This window comes from Felis catus, chromosome C1 (genome assembly GCF_018350175.1).
Source record: "Felis catus isolate Fca126 chromosome C1, F.catus_Fca126_mat1.0, whole genome shotgun sequence".
Lineage (NCBI taxonomy): Eukaryota > Metazoa > Chordata > Mammalia > Carnivora > Felidae > Felis > Felis catus.
Window position 1 is genome coordinate 219,722,429 of NC_058375.1, and position 11,929 is coordinate 219,734,357.

An 11,929-nucleotide genomic window follows, 5' to 3' on the forward strand; every position below is an offset into this window, starting at 1 on the left:
ATAAAGGCGTTTTACAGAGAGTCCCAAACTCAGAGGGTTTTGTTTCAGGAAGGAAGTGAAGCCCAGTGTGAAATAAGGAAAAAAAAAAAAAATCCTTCGATCAAAAATAAAGACAACCCCAAAGACTCAAAAAAGAAAAAATCTAGAAGTTCAGCAAGGTGGCCAATTATAAAAAAGAAAAAATATACAAAAAAGAAAAAAAAAAACCCAATAGCTTTCAGATATACATTCAATCAATAATTATAAATGTTACTATTTACCAAGGTTTGCTATACGGCAAGCATTGTGGTTGGCATTGTATATGCATTAGAAAAACATGACGGAAAGTTTCCAGTCACGTCAGCAAAAGAACATTATAAATACCTAACTGTAACATTAAACCCCAGTGGAAGTTCATGGGACTTGACAAGTGGTTGAATAGTTCACCTGGAAGAAGAAACATTTGAAAACAGTCAAAAAGAAGAGTAATGGGGGAGAAAGTGCTTCCAGAAAACAGAACCTACTGCCGAGGCTCCATAATGAAAGCAACGTGGTACCGGCTGAGATGGATGGAAAGTCCTAGAAAGTAAAGACGCATCCCCAAGCAAACAAGCTGAGGTGTAGCCGGCACGTGCGCGTGGTCTGTCCCAGCTCCTGGCGGGCAGCCTTCCAGGCTGGTCAGTGCCTGTGTCACGGCAATTGGCAAGTAGCTAGAACATCACATCCTGTAAGGATTTGAATATAAAGGCAGCTTTTCAAATTAGAAAGCGATGTGGTCGGGCACCTGCTCATCAGCTGAGGAGAAGAGTACAAAAATCGGGCTCCTGCCTCATCAGATGAAGGTTCAAGTGTTAAACAAGAAAAGTCACGAAAGTACTAAGAAAAATCTGTTACGGGCACTTCCGTAGGATTATGGAATAGGACACCGCCACCAATCGTAAAGGGAAGTACTGATAAATTTGACTGTGCTTCAGTTAAAATTTGGGGTACCATCAACAAAGAAATAGATAAATTTTAACTGTGGCACATTCATGCAAAGGAATGTTACTCGACCATTGGAGAGGATGAGCTGCTGAGACAGACGGATGAGCATCTACAAGCCCCACAGGAAAATAAGACACTGTGACTCCATTAATATGAAATTCAGGTGCCAGCCTGAAGGATCCACAGGGATAGAGATCAGACGTCTGGAGAACATTTCAGGCCGAGGAAATGGCACACATCCCGATCGGGGTGGAGGGCACTTAGGAGTCAACAGGTGTCTGAACTCAGTGAATTTAAGAGTTGTGCCTTTGGGGCGCCTGGGTGGCGCAGTCGGTTGAGCGTCCGACTTCGGCCAGGTCACGATCTCGCGGTCCGTGAGTTCGAGCCCCGCGTCGGGCTCTGGGCTGATGGCTCGGAGCCTGGAGCCTGTTTCCGATTCTGTGTCTCCCTCTCTCTCTGCCCCTCCCCCGTTCCTGCTCTGTCTCTCTCTGTCCCAAAAATAAATAAATGTTGAAAAAAAAATTAAAAAAAAAAAAGAGTTGTGCCTTTCACGGGGAGATTTTACCTCAGAAGAAAACAACAGGGGAGGCAGTAGCTGCCCCAATTTGGGGGGCAGGGGTAGAACCTCCTTGTGCATCCAAACTATAGATCAATTTAGAGGACAAATCACTGGGGCATCTCATGTTGCATAAAGGCTGAATCTCCTTCACAGTAAGAGAGCTTTCAGAGCTGACACGAAACAAACGTCGCAAAAGCAGAGTCGTGAACAGCAAACACAAAAGGAGAATTGCCCAATAAACGCGACAGGATGTTCCATTCCCCGATAATAAAGGAAATACAGCACTTTCTCTGTTTGATAAAAGCAATATGTGAAGAAATAAACGCTATCACACGTTAGCTGTGTCAACCGGTAGAAACTTAGCTACCGAAGAGGACACGTACATGAATCCTTAACGTCGTGCGTGTTCCCTCACCTAATGATTTCACTTCTAGAAGTTCGTTATTTCGAATGAAATAAATAATTGATGTTGGTAAAGATCTAGATGAAAGATTCACAGCAACAATGATTGGAAGATACATTAATTCATGTACAGATCCATACGGAGGTAGGAATATCTATCTCCCAGTTTCCAAAAATAGGGGATTTAATATTATGGAAAGAAATCCACATTAGAATTTTAAGTGAAAAGGAAGACTATAAAACATCATTACAGCACGGCACAGTCTTTATAAATGAATACATTTATAGACACAGCAAAGACAGGAAGACGCCCATCAGAATGTTCCCAGCGCTTCTTTCTGAGGATGCGGGAGACGAGACAGCATTGTTCACTTTTTGCTCGTCCCAGCTTTCTCAATTCCCCAGTAAACGTGGGTTACTTGCGTATAAAAAAGAAATCTCTAGAGGGATATGAAATTAACTAAGGAAGCTGTGGGGCGAGGCGCTGAGGGGGTCAGCCGACCGGTCCCTGAAGTGCAGGGCTGGCCGACAGGCGGGGAGAGGCACTTCCAGGTTTCAGATGCAAAGACGGAGAGGGGTAGGAGCAGGGGAGCGGCCGCTATGAACCTCCGCCGGGCTTGGATCCTCAGCCGGGCGGAGCTGACCTTGACCGGGCAGACATTCCGAACCTACCAAAGATGAAGGTCTTGTTTGTTTTCATCTCTTTTGTTTTTTGAGATAGTGTTGAGGTCACCGGCCTGTGGGAAGGACCAGGGGAGGGGGCCGGGGTGTGAGCAGAGGGGAAGATGTGGCAAGGGGCGGAGGGGGGGGGCACGCCTGGAGGCCAGGGCGTCAGGAAAGCAGCAGATGGAGTGAGAAATGAGAAAATAACTTTGAGCATGCTGGTGTTTTGAGGAATTTAGCTGCAAACTGTCTTAGCCTGGGTCCCGCACAGCAGAGCGTGACGCGGGTCTTAGGTACCAGCAGCTGCCCGGGAGTGCGATCCCAGGGCGAGAGCGATGGAGTGGCGTGCCAGGGCCAGGGGCCAGGCAGCAGGGAGAGCCAACGCCGGGCCCTGCAGCCAGCTGACCGGAACCGTCCGCCTGGGGGAAGGGGGTGCATTTACTCAGAGTTACCATCCAGGTGAGAAGTCCCCACACTTGCAGGTCAGGCAAGCAGAAGTCCCAAGACGGTCCCGGGAGCACCCTACCCTGAGCATCAGAGACAGTTCTGGCAGGAGACCAGAGGCACTCAGGCCTAGAGAGGAGCCCTGGCGGGGGGCACCCGAGGAGCCCGTAGCAGTGGCTGGGATGGGAGCGGCCCCCGGAGAAATGCAAGGCCGAGCCAGGCATGCAGGCAGCCGGGAGGTTCAGGGTCACCTGCCGTCCCTGTGAAATTGTTTGTAGCAGCCCCAAGCAGCCCCAAGGGTGTCTGGGCACAGAGGATAAGCCACGTGATCACCCAGCCAATGCAGGCAGTGAGGAAGAGTCAGGGAGCCGGTATGGGAAGACGTGCGGGTGGGATTTTGTTTTCTCCCAGGGCAGGGGACTCCTGCCCGTCAGTGACCACGGAGGAGGAGACTGTGGTAGCCCGAGATGGTCCCGGAGGGCACCCTGGAGGATGGGTAGAAGCTCCAGACTGTCCCTAACTCGTGGTCCTGGGGCAAGGGGCTGGGGAGGGACACACTCACAGGTCTAAAAACTTCAAAGGAGCAAATCAGGCCAACAGACCGTTCCCTCAGATATGCCCCGCATGTCCCCCTCTGACACGCTTGCTCCATAACTGGCATTTCAAGTCGTCCCCCTGCTTCCCGTGCCAGAGGGGAGCCTCTGCCCCGGCTTGTCCCCTTTCTCTTCCTACCACCTGAAGGCACTTTACTCCCACATGCTGGACACCCCAGCCCACTGCACTTGGCCTCCTTCAGCCCTGAGGGGGGCAGCCTGTGGTGCCGGCTGCCTTTGGAGGGCAGGACTGAGGAAGGGGCCCCTGCGTGGGTCCAGGAAAGGGGTTCTGAGCACTTGGACAGGGACTCACGGGCTCCAGTTGTGTGGAGCAGAGCCTTGAACGGGGAGCCCGGGCCGCAGACTCCTCACCTGGGAGAAGGATATGCTAGGGGAGGGGGTGGGCGATGGAGAGCATGAGCCCAGGCCAGGGGCCGTCTTGCTCAGGTCTAAGGGAGGTGCTGGAAAGCCCAGGCAGAAGAAACCTTAAGCAGGAGAAGTCTCTAAAGGGTAAGGGGCAGTGTACGTACAGATACAGACATGTTCTCGGTGTGGGGCAGGAGGTGAGGGTTGCACCTTATTGTAGACGTGGTCGCAGCTGAGAAACGAGCCAGGACAGGCCAATCACGGCAACCAGCAGCACTGAACGTTCTGGCTACGAGCCCTGCGTGTTGGAAACGGCCTTGGTGGGCTATCGAACGGGAACCGAGCAGGGGTATAAGAAGGGTTGCTGAGTAGTGCCGAGGACCCAGCCAGAGTCAAAGGCAGTGTCTTTGTTGTGCCACAAAGCCGCGTCGTCTGTTTTTTCTGGTAGCTCTGGGGAGCCGAGGTGCAAAGAACCGTATGGGTGGATGATGCAAGATTGGCTGCTGGATGAGGACCGCAGGGCACTGGCCGCAGTAGCGGATGAGAGTCGCCACAGGGTGCAGGCTGGCTGGGGCAGGAAAGGGACTTGGAGACAGAAAGGTAGAGCGGAGGCATGGGGGCTCCGGTGCAATGCATCAGCAGGCTTAGTGGAAGGGACTGGAAGAGGGTGTGGAAGACGGCTGTCACCCGCAGCCTGAGATTTCAGTGGTCGAGGTCAGGGCCAAGTGCAGGGCTCTGGCAAAGTGGCTGACTGGTCCACCCGAAAACATTCTCGTTTCAGAAGACCTAAGAACATACCTACAAGGTAGCGCTTTAAAACACACGTGGCTGAGTGCACAAGGAAGTAAGGGAAATCCCAGAGACCAAATCCGGGAAGGAAACAAAGATTAGAATGGGCTAGACTGGACATTTAGGAGGAAGATGTCACTGGCCTCTCAACCCCAGGGAGTGGGTTTCATGCCCAGCTGGAGAGCTGGCTCGGAGGCTCCTGTGTGAGACGTTCTCAAGCATGGCACCCTTCGCAGAAGGATGGGCTAGGAAGGAATCTGCCCCTTGGGGCGCAGACGACAAAGAGTTTTCCTGTCCGCCTTGGCTCTCAGGGTGGTGGGGCGAGGCTCCCCGAGGACCTGTTGCAGGGCCTGCCCTCGGTTGGATTTGAGTGCATACGACCTACGGGATCTAGGGACCCTCAGGCCAACAAAGTCACGTGGAGAGTAGTCCAGGTAGGGGATACTCGGGGCGCCCGGCAGAAGCAAACAGCTGTAACAAGGAAAACGCCCTCAGCCCACAGATAAAGCCTCACTCAAAATGAGCTCTCCACCCAAAATTATAAAACCCTGAAGACGTATTTCACCACGGGCAAGAGTCAGCAGAAGAGTAAAGATCAGGGTAGTATCTTCTCCCCACCGCCCCAAGACGTTGAGATAATATAACCGAGTTTAATACATATGTGCTAGATAGGTGTAAGGAAGTTAAGGAAGAATTGAATGTGTAACAAAAGAATAAGGCACTAGGGGAAAAAAAAAGATGAATTTTTCAAAAAACAAACAAAACCTCTAGACCTGAAGAATGGAGCCATTAAACTTAAACATGCAGTGAGAAAGATCAGAACATAGAAACAACAGAAAATGTTATTCGCAAATGGGAAGACAGATCTGGGGAAATTATGCAAATGGGGACCAGAGAGACGGGGGTGGAGGCTAACATCCCTGGGAGAGTCCTGGATCCGCTGGGACCCTGAGCCCGGCTTCTCCACCCCAGGGGGCCTCAGCCCCAGATGCTGCGAGAGTTGTCTGTTAATGGCTCACAGCTGCATCCTTCTCCAGAGAGCTGTCCTTGGTCAAAGGGGAGTCACCTCACCTGGAAATGCTTGGGAGCGTACCCCTCCCCTTCCAGGGGGCCCTCCAGGGATGTCTGACTGACAGGGGTAGACAGGGCCAACCCCCAAGGTAGGAGGCCTGCTTCTGAGCCCCCATGGGACAGGGCTGAACCAAGGCCTGAGTGTAACTCTAACTTGCTCGGCTCCTCCCTTGCCCTGTCCCGCTGACCCTCCCTCCTCCTGAGAGAAATCCCTCAAAAATAACTTGCACAAGAATCCTCACCTCCAGCTGTGCTCCTGGGGCATCTGATCTGAACAGGGTATTTCAGGAGAAGAGAACGGAGGGACCACATAGGAGTTCTTCCTCCAGAAGCACATCTGTCTCACCGTGGGTTGGTGGGGTTTGCAGACCTACCCTGTGGTCATTTCCCCAGTCCCCAGGCATGGATGTTATCAGTTCATGGTACACATTAATATTCCTTCTGTGGCCTAGCGTGGGGCCATGGCCAGTGGTCGTAAATGTTTCATATCTGCCTGGAAAAAGTTGTGTTTGCTAATTTAAGAGTTCAGAATTCTTTCAATATGTGAACATTAGTTTCAGCTTGGGATGGATGAACTTGGCAGACACCAGAGCCCCTGCTTTTGTTCCCTCACCTGCGGGGTAGTAGTTATCGCAGAAGGAAAGGCCGAGAGGAAAACCTCTCAATGTGCCCCCACTGCTCTGGCCAAGATGATAAGTCAACTGCGAGAAAATGCTGAGCAGAGAAATTGTACATGCGCAAGTAAATCCAAGCGCATGCTAAGTATGAGCTAGAGCAAACAATGGTGTCAAATGATGGATGCTTTCTGGTGTCTAATAAAAAGGCAGAGCTGGTAAGGCAGCAGGGAACGTTAGAGTTTAAGCATTTTAAGATCCTTGTATTATCTGGGAATTTAACTTTCGATTTTGTTAAGCAAAAAGTGCTTCTCACAGGGGCGCCTGGGTGGCTCAGTCGGTTGGGCGTCCGACTTCAGCTCGGGTCACGATCTCGCGGACCGTGAATTTGAGCCCGAGTCGCGCTCTGGGCTGATGGCTCAGAGCCTGGGGCCTGCTTCTGGTTCTGTGTCTCCCTCTCTCTCTGCCCCTCCCCCATTCATGCTCTGTCTCTCTCTGTCTCAAAAATAAATAAACGTTAAAAAAAAATTAAAAAAAAAAAGTGCTTCTCACAAACTTTAAAGAAGGTACTAAAAGACTTGAAACAGAATGGACAGCTTCCACGGCAGTGAGGAGCAGAGGAGAAGAAAGGAAGGAAAGACGGGAAGAAAAACCATCAGTCTGATAGAATGTAGGGAAGAAGAATAAAACAAACATGGAAAGAGAAGGTGAAACAGAAGACCCAGAATAACACTCGAAACTAAGCCTAAGTAGATCAATTATCACAATGAATATAAACAGACTAAATTTTCCAGGTAAAGGCAGATTGTCAGTTTGGGTTTAAAAATACAATCCATCTTCCTACTGTTTTTAAATGATAGCCCTAAACATGAAAAGTTATAGTCTTCAGGGGCAAAAAAACAGTGTTCTAGGTCAACGCTAAAAAAAGGAAGTCCCTGCTACTATAATATCAGTTAAAATCGACTATAAAGAAAGAATGTATTAGAGGCAAAGGTGATCACTACATAGTGGCAAGAGGGACAATCCATCAAGGAGCTGTATCAGTTTAAACTTAATCTGGGGGGTGCCTGGGTGGCACAGTCGGTTAAGCGTCCGACTTCAGCCAGGTCACGATCTCGCAGTCCGGGAGTTCAAGCCCCGCGTCAGGCTCTGGGCTGATGGCTCAGAACCTGGAGCCTGCTTCCGATTCTGTGTCTCCCTCTCTTTCTGCCCCTCCCCCGTTCATGCTCTGTCTCTCTCTGTCCCAAAAATAAATAAACGTTGAAAAAAAAATTAAAAAAAAAATAAAATAAACTTAATCCAGGACAGAGGTTGCGTTACAGAGCAGGGAAGAGGTGCTGCTAAACAACCGATGCTTGGACAAGTGGTTGACCACACTGAAAAAAAAATTACAGTTCCTGTAATTTACAGTCACATCAAGCACATAAATATTCCAGAAAAAATAATCTATATGTGAAAAGTGAAACTTTAAAGTTTTTTTGTTTTTTTTTAAATGCCTGTTTGTTTGTTTGTTTGTTTGTTTTTGAGAGAGAGTCAGAGTGCCAGTGGCAGAGAGGAAGAGAGAGAGGGAGACATAGAATCTGAAGCGGGCTTTATTTTTTTTAATTTTTATTATTTTATTTTTAATGTTTTTATTTATTTTTGACAGAAAGAGACAGACAGAGTGTGAGCTGTGAAGGGGCAGAGAAAGAGGGAGACACAGAATCCGAAGAGGCTCCAGGCTCCGAGCCGTCAGCACAGAGCTCGATGTGGAGCTTGAACTCATGAACCGCGAGATCATGACCTGAGCCGAAGTCGGACGCTCAACCGACTGAGCCACCCGGACACCCCTGGCAGGACTTCTTTTAAAGCAGTATGACACAGAACACAAAAGGCATAAACACGAAGGGAAATATTAACAAATTTGGCATCATTGTTCAACGGCATTAGCCATTAGGGAAATGCACGTTAACCCACAATGACATACCACTTCACACCTGGTGATGGGATCGAGCTCTGAGCTGGGCTCCTCACTGAGCATGGAGTCTGCTTGAGATCTCCCTCTGCCCCTCCCCCACTGGTGCCTGCAATCTCTCTCTCTCTCTCTCTCTCTCTCTGTCTCTCAAAAATGAATAAAAATTAAAAAGAAAAATTTTTTAAAAAGAAAAGAAAATATTGTTTATTATGTGAATCTTTTCAACATTTAATGCCCAAAATATTGCCATCACTATAACTTAGACTGATGAGCAGACCTGTCTCCTCGTAATTTAGATGTCTGTGCAGTTACTACATAGAGGGCACCCAGGGAGGTCTCTCTCGTTGAATCCTCATGACAACATTACCCTACAGGTGCTCTTAGTCACTGTACTGGCGAGGGCCAGGCAACTCGGGGACAGAAGTCGCTGCCTGAGGACACGTGTCTAGACTGGGACTTCTGTGTGGGTAGGAGAGGGGTGGGGACACAAATCTGTCCTGTGTTCACTGCTGTGGCCCCAGCCCTCAGCATACTGCCCAGCACGGGTAGGCACTCAGAGCATCGGCTGGGGGGATTATTCTAGAAACATCTATGAAGCGTTGATGGTAGAGACTGGACTCGGGTCTGGCTGATTCAAAGCATTCGCTTTTTTTTTTAATCAGCACCATAAATCTGGCTATTTCTCTTCTTCAACCCTGACCCATTAGGCATTTTCTTTCTAAAATGTAGTAGAATAGGAATAATTAAATAGTCGTTCCTTTATTGAAGTGAAAAATCACTCTCTGCTCCATACACCATAGGTAGGGATCATTTAGAAACAGTTTCCCCTTCTGCCTGATGCACAGCTTGGAGCCTGTCCTCGGGGGGCTCGTGGGGAGTCTCCAGTCCTCACCCGAGACTCCCTCCAGCCCAAGCCTCGCAGCGTGAGACCCACCGAGCACGCCTCGCAGCCTCCCTGCACCACTATAGAAACGTAACAATAGGGCATCTGATTTTTAATTTCAATTTTATTTTTTCCCCACTAAAATATTCGAGTGAGAAACATTTGGAGATTTATATTCAGGGCACAAGACCAAATGGCGTCTGAAGCATTTCTTTGTTACATATAATTAATTTTTCTTGGCTTTTTTCTCCTACGTGACAAAGCCAGATCTGTACCATTCATCCTATTTATAGGTGAATATTTCTCTTCCCCAAAGATTCTCAGCAACAGTCACGGAGATGCCAGAAGGGAGAGCTCGGGTCTGCTTCCTGTCTGCCCTGTCTTCACAACGTCAAACAGAGAAAACACCTGAACAGGCACTCTGAGTTACTGGCTTGAATCTTTAAAAACAAACAAACAAACAAACAACAAAGCAGCCAACAACCAAAACCCCACCCTCGGCTGGCCTCCGTCTTACCGAGTGAGACGGACTGAGCTCGTTCTGTGTGACTTCGAATGGTCAAGTGAGAGCACCCTCCAGCAGCCGGAGGGGGGCGACGGGGGTGGGAGATGGGGGCGGGCACAAGGGAAGTATTGCTTCTGCCTTTTCCTTGTGTTTTTCTAGAAGAAAACCCTCTTTGCTTCGTATATCCATCTACACACAAAAACCACCCCACAATTAGAATCTCAAGAACTGTAGGGAAAGAAAACTTAAGAGAGAATGTTATTTTTCCAATAAAAGATAGATGTGATCTGGCCCCTGGGTGTTGGTTTTAAGTGGAGATATTGACTTCCAGCTGACTGATGAGTGGAACATCTTTCTCCTGAAATATTGATGGTAGATTACACGAAACCACAAACTATCTCCATAAAGCACATCATTTCTAATCCTAATGGTGTTTTCTTTCCTCTGGATGACTGCTACATTCATGATATGATGGCTTTATTCTATCTTGGGGAAAAACTTTTTACCATACTGCTAAATTAACTTGTCAAAAGGCTTCAAACTTCGGAAGCTTTTACAGCTCAATTCAATGCTATTATTCAAGATTGAATGGGAAGGGCCGTGGACTGTAAAAGCTTGCAAAAAATAAATTTCACAGGCTTTCACAGACTGAGTGAAATACTTACCTTTTGTCCAGGTTGTATATCTTTATTGGGGAGTCTCAGAATAGCTGCATTTTGCCTATAAATCCTCGCTCTTACCCTAAAAGACTGTGCGTTTTGTCTGTTGCCCTTGAAGGTCCTATGCAACACATGTCCTCTTGATGACAATTCATCCCTACAGAGCACGATGGGGACTGGAGTGCTCTCCAAAACATGGGGCAGAAGGGAAGACAAAGGCTGCCAGCTCCCGGAACGATCCTTGAATTTTTTTACTTCTTTTATTCTCAAAACAGATTCACAAGGGATTTCATAGCCAATTACTGCTCACAAATGCAAGCCAATGGTGGCGGTCCTTTCCAAGGGCTGTGTCTGGATGGGGGCGGGGGGAGGCACATATAAGGACATGGCAGCGATCCCTGTCAGCACTCTAACTGAGACGGGGCCATTTGGAACACCAGGTGAAGCACAAATGTCCAACGTGAAATGGGGTCTCCGTGCCAGACTCCAGAATGCTCAGACCACCAGGTAGTCAGGTCAGTGCCACGAGCCGTGCGTGGATCCATTGGCCTCACGCGGTTGCGGCCCGTGACTGACATTGAGCAAGCTGCTGCTGTCTACCTGGGCACGAAGCGATTCCAGCCGTGGGATGGGAAGACACGTGGTCTGGTTTGCCTTTCCTGTTTGCATGGAGCCTCTGTTTTCACCAAATCGCTTCCCAAGCAGATGCCCTTAGCGGATGCCGGGATCGTTTTTGCTCTCCGAAGCACTTAGTAACGACGGGGAGACTGCTCTGTAGTCTTGTGGAGTGAGTTTCTAAGATGTCTTCAATCTGTAAAAACGTATTTCAATGCCAACTCCACATGCTCAAGGTACTCATAAAAAAAAAAAACAGCAAAAAAAACCATGGAGATGTGTGTGCCTGTACCCCGAGACGACAAGATGGTTGGAAGGCCACGTATGTGTCCAGACACCCCGTCTTTCTCACGTGTAAAGGCAAGTTGAAACGCCTTGTCTCGATAAAGCCTTCTTGCGAAAGAAGTCTCTTGTCGCAGCTTTTTGGCAACGTAGCCTTCTTTTCTTTCACGCCCAGCGATTCCAGTCGTGTGTGATGGTGACGTGCACGCATGCATTCCTGCTCTCAGACTAAGTGTCTGTTCTCCCCCTCTCCCAACGCCCCTCCCAACAGCGCACACCCGCCTTATACCTCTGGGAGCGTGGCCTGGGATCAAGTACTTTGGGGAGCCCGTCGAGGAGTCCAATGGGCATCTAAGATTGCAAACAGCTGTGCTAGGTGACCTGCGAGTCAGGAAATCCCCTGGGGTTTCCGACAAGTGCCAGGCAGGCTCAGGACATAGGACGGGAACTGGTCTCCAGCGGACTGGTGTGGCTGAAACATTTGCCCCAGAGACGAGGCCCCAGACGTCTGGGCAGGGGAGGAGAGTGCAGGGCCAGCCCAGAAGACAGGACCTGGACCCGGCTTCG